Source organism: Salvia hispanica, chromosome 1, assembly GCF_029641045.1.
Source record: "Salvia hispanica isolate PSC_SH4W2 chromosome 1, Shi_PSC_v1, whole genome shotgun sequence".
NCBI classification, from domain to species: domain Eukaryota; kingdom Viridiplantae; phylum Streptophyta; class Magnoliopsida; order Lamiales; family Lamiaceae; genus Salvia; species Salvia hispanica.
This window is the reverse complement of record NC_142692.1, coordinates 48,298,442-48,304,441: the sequence shown is the minus strand read 5'-3', so window position 1 is coordinate 48,304,441 and position 6,000 is coordinate 48,298,442.

The window sequence follows — 6,000 nt, the reverse complement described above, 5'->3', positions numbered from 1 at the left end:
AGTGGGATGGATAGAGTAATAAATATTACTCCATCCGTCCCCCAAAGTTTGTCTCAGTTTGATCCGGCACGGATTTTAAGAAATTGTTTGATTTTGTATTAAGTGGATGTGTGTAGTGGAATGAGGGTCCCATGTTGAGGATATTGTGAGTGTATTTAATGTGTATTTTTGGAAAGATTCCAATAAGGAAAAACTTTGTGGGACGGACGAAAATGGTAAAATGGGACAAATTTTATGAAACGTAGGGAGTATATCCATATCAGAAAACTGAAAAAGTAGAAAGAGAAACGGAAAAGAAAAATTAATGAAAGAAAGGGGTGCTCACAATGGAGCTCATTTTGAAGACTTAGCAAAGCAATCCTCTAATTTTGAATTACAAACTTCTTCCATCCTTGAAATATATAGAAAAATTTTAGTCGAAACAGATTTTAATATACAAATGATTAGAGTAAGTTAGTAGAGAATGGATCCAACCTAGAGAGAATAAAGTTTTCTAAAATAGCATAAGGTTTCTATTTTTAAAGTATAAGTTTAGTTCATCCTTAAAAGTTTGAACTGAAAAATAGATTTGATAATTCAATTCTTTTATCATAAATTCAAATCATTAAAAAACAAAATTCGCAACACTTTTATGACTCTAATTGATCATTTTCTTTAATTGATCATTCGCAACACTTTTTTTATGACTCTAATTCGCAACACTTTTATATAAAAATGACAAATTAGTTACATTCTAGCTAGGTTTAGTGAAATCAGTAGTTATCTTGGAACTTAATTACAGTCGATCAAAAATTGCCCCCTCGCAAATGGTGTAAGATAATGCAAGATTAACACCCTCAAATCATAGTAGTGCCAAATATATACTCCCATTTCTTAAAAATAATTTTTTTTAAAATGGCGTACACATTTAATGTAAAATTAGAAAAATAATAGAATGAAAAATGGATCTCAAAATATTTTTTAAATAACATTTTTTTTATTTTTTATAGATGGATTAAAAAGAAAAAAGAAATTCTATTTTTAGGAGGTGGAAGTGGCACTCTCGTTATATGTTCGACGTGACATGATAAATATCTAGTAACCAGCAAATATTGAGCACAGGATTGGTCGGTCGGTTTTGGCGACTACAACGAAAAATGAAAAGTATTCTAGAGGATATATATTTTTCTCGAAATGTCTTGATTTAATATCTAAGATTGATTATAAGTTGGGTCAACCACAATGATGTTGGAAATATGGTGACAATATCTCTAGCTAGGATGATGTCATCCAAAATAGATGGAACTGGAAAACGGGCTGAGTGAATGACGACGCAAGATTTATTGAATAAACAAACACGAAAAAGGAAAAAGAAACGTTAAAATAGAAATGGAATAATTTCTTCAGCTTCCAAACATGTTTATTGATTTATAAGTGTGCAAGTTTGTAGTGAGAATACATTCATTTTTGTATGTGGTCTAATGAGAAATGGATTAAATTTAAGTAACCTAAAATGAGTTTCTAATTTTAGCCGTTGCATATTAGTTAGTTCCAATTTTCATCTTACAAGATCTAGTGTATTTTCTTTTGAGTCTAGCCATTTGTTATTTATTTGTAATGGATGATAATCATGCTCTGGATTTTAAGATTGTTATATCTACATAAATAGTACCTAATCTTTCACTTTCGCATATAAATGGTATTTGATCTTTATATATCACTTTTTTTTTACTTATTAATCACATTTTTAGTATCCGATAAGATTTTCACCCCAAAATGCCCTCTAAACAAATGCATTTTTCCATTTGTGTCATGAAGGATATTTTGGACATAAATAAAACTAGTACCAAAGTGATATTATAATATTTTCTTTCATTCTCCTCACTCTTTATACTATTATTATTAATCAATATTAATAATATTAATTTAATATTATAAATTAATAATTTGTTTATTTTTTAATATCATTCAAATATATTTAAATATAATTATAGTTATAATTATATTTAATTATTATAATAATATTGTTGTTATAATAGAAATACTAGTACTAATTAATAAATAATTATAGTATTATTGTTTAAATTATGAATCGTATAATATTATATAATAATAACAATTATTATTATTATTTATATTAAATTAATAATTAATCAATATATTCTTAATAAAAATTTAAAATTGTGAATTGTAATATAAAGAGTTGAATATATTTAGTTAGGTGTTTCAACCTTAAAATGAGTATAAAATAATTTATTAAAAAATATTCAATTGATTTAATTACTTTAAATAATTAATTTAATTAGGTGTTTTGTTCTTGATTTATATTATTAATACAATTAGATGTACCTATAAAACAGTACAAAGAAAGAAAGAAAAAAAGAAAAGAGAAAACATAAACTAAGGAAAAAAAAGAAAGAAGAAAGGAAGATAAAGAGTAAAGGCCAAATGTGGTCCCTAACATATGGCCGTTTTATCAATTTGGTCCTTAACATTATCTTTTTTATTATTTGGTCCCTTACAAATAAACTCAGACCCGAATCGGTCCTCACTTAACAGAACCGTCAAAAAATAGACAGTGATTGCAATTTGACTATATTAAATTACTAATGGTAATTAATTATACCTAATTATAATTCTTTTCCTATTAGCAAAATTGGAAAAAAGATATTATCAGTTGCAAAATGAAATGAATAATTTATAATTTAATAGGAATTAAGAATTATAATTAGGTATAATTAATTACCATTAGTAATTTAATACAGTCAAATTACAATCACCGTCTATTTTTTGACGGTTCTGTTAAGTGAGAACCGATTCGGGTCCGAGTTTATTTGTGAGGGACCAAATAATGAAAATGATAATGTTAAAGACCAAATTGATAAAACGGCCATATGTTAGGGACCACATTTGGCCTTTACTCGAAGATAAAATACTAAAAAGAAAGAAGAAAATGAAGAAAAAAGAAAGAAGAAGAACTAAAGAAGAAAAAAAGAAATAAGGAAGGAAGAAAAAAAAATCACATCTTCGGTACTATTTAATTGAAATTTCCAAAAATATCCTCCATAACAAAAAAATCACATGTTTGGTACCCAGAGTTATTTTTATCATGAGGTACCAAAAACGATATAAAATAAAGATCATGTACCATTTATGTGCGAAAGTGAAAGATCGGGTACCATTTATGTAGTTCACTCTATATATAATATCATTTTTTGATATTGTTATACAATTTCAAAAAAAAAAAAGTTTTCCAGTTCAAATCACTTTTCCTTATTCGGTTTTTTATATTTATTTTTTAAAAAAATCGGTTTTGATTCGGTTTCAATTTTAAGAAAAAATTCAGTTTTACAACTCAGTTCGATTTTGACATAAAAACTGAACCGATAACCAAATGTTGACTCCGAAGTTTAATAGGATTAGGGCTGGGGAAAAATACCAAAAAAATGATATATCGCTCGTATCGTATTGAAAAATATCAAAAAATTATCGAATTTTCGATATATCGTAATTTTCGATACGATACGATATCGTATCGTAAGTTTTTGATACGATAACGATATGAATTTCCTTATATCGCGATATATCGTTTTATATCGAAAATACGATATATATCGAAAATTTTCGATATATCGATATTTTATTTTCGATATATATCGAAATTTTCGATATATATCGATATTTAACGATATATCGAATTTCGGTACGATATATCGAAATATCGATACAATAACGATATGAAATTTTTTTATATCGAAACTTTCGATACGATAACGATATGAAATTCTTTCATATCGATATTTTCGATACGATACACGATACAACGTTTTCGATACGATATATCGTATCGACCCACCCTAGAATATCGATATTTTCGATACGATACACGATACAACGTTTTCGATACGATATATCGTATCGACCCACCCCTAACTAGGATGCATGTGTTCATAAATAAAACAAATTAATTTAACAATATCCACGTCCATGCATAGAATGAATTCAATGAAATGAAATGAACTCATTTCTAAAACAATTTTTACTTTATTCTTTTTTCACTTAACTCATTTTTAACACTATTTCTTAAATTTCATGCTGAAAATAAATATCTCTAGCTACTACAGAGAAACAGAAAAAGTATGAGTTTTATAAATTAGTTTTATACCAATGGAACCGATTAAGTCATTCAAACTCCCAAAATGTCATTCTACAATAATGATACTCCGGAATGACAATTAAATATTATACTTATGTCTTTATTAGGTGATCCATCTTTACGTGCTTTTCTGCCTCTATAAAATATTGTTTTAAAATTATTAATTTTATTATTTTGAAATGGATCAGAAATGAAGCGATGTACAGAATCACTCTATTATTGACGTACAATTAATGATTTAAAGTCAATCCATCGAAATTGGTGGATCAGTCTAGAATTTGATTTTGGTAACATGATACTCCCTCCGTCCCCGATTAAAAGTTACACTTTTCCATTTCGGTCTGTCCCCAATTAAGAGTCACACTTTTCCATTTCGGTATGTCCCCAATTAAGAGTCACACTTCATTTTTACCATAAATATTAAGTAGGTCTCACATTCCATTAACTCAATTCACTCACATTTTATTATAAAACTAATATAAAAAAATGGGTTTCACAATCCACTAACTTTTTCAACCAACTTTTCTTTACATTTCTTAAAACTCATGCCCGATCAAAATGTAACTCTTAATCGAGGACGGAGGGAGTATTACGCATGGTACATTGGTACTTATCAAATAACGAAAAGAATTCACATTTCCTAATATATAGATGAACAAGCCCAAATTGCTCATGGCGTCAATAAAATATTAATGAGTAGTTTATTTTTCCTCATAATAATAACCCATTTTAAGATGAATTTGTGTCCAATTAATTGTGGTAATTTGTCACTCGATCGAAGTATCTATTCTTGGGGAGAAACAAAATATACTCCATTTAGATTCCAATTAAGTTTTCGCCAGCTTGTTAGTTGCCAATTTCGATCATTTGATTGGCTCGTATATTCAGAATTTTCTACAACGTATAATTATTAAAGAAAGATCTAATTGCTGGAGAAAATTAAAAGGAGGGTCAATGGTCTAAAAATTCATACTATTATAGACAAATGTAGAAGATTAGTGATTAGTGAATATGAAATGGGAGTTGAAACATAAATTAGGAGACTTTGAATAATATGAAGTAAGAGTAGGACGCCAACTGAGTGGTCGTTTGATGACACTGAAGGCTTGTGACAATGATTGTCGTTTATTATATGTTTTTACATACTCCGATCGATTTTCTTGTTCTCTTGTACTTTATTAATTGCATATTAAAACGCATATTGTTCACAAATATAACTATTTTCTGAAGGATGGAGTATATCCTAATTAAATTCATATCTTGTCATAGTCAAAATATGTGAAATTCATTATAATTTATAAAATACATAACTGAAAAAAAATTGTTAACTCATATATCTTGGTCTTCAAGTTGTATCATGAAAATGATTTAAAATATGCGTTTTTATTATATTTTTGTTAATTTATTTATCTTTTCTAGCTAAATATATTTATTATTGTCAGAATTTATAAAATTTGTTCAATATATCATTTACACTAAATAAGTATAGTAGGAGTATATACTTTTCTACACTGCATGATGTTAATACTAAACTTTGAGTACATATTCCATATAAGAAAAAAATTTCCATTGAAAAAAAATTCCATTGCAAGCCATCCCAAGACATCCTTTCGGCGATGTTTCGTTATCTAGTGTATACAACGTACTAGTATTACTCAGTGAAAAACAAATACTAGTGGATGTAATTGAATGCAAATTCTAAATATTATACAAACTTCAAACTATAATCTGGACCGTTAGAAATCTGATCTGGACCGTTAGAAAATGTCAATAGATGACAAAATAATATCAACAAAAAATGTCAACACAATGTTAACGGTTAATATTGTGTTGACATTGTGTTGACATTTTTTGTTGCTATCATC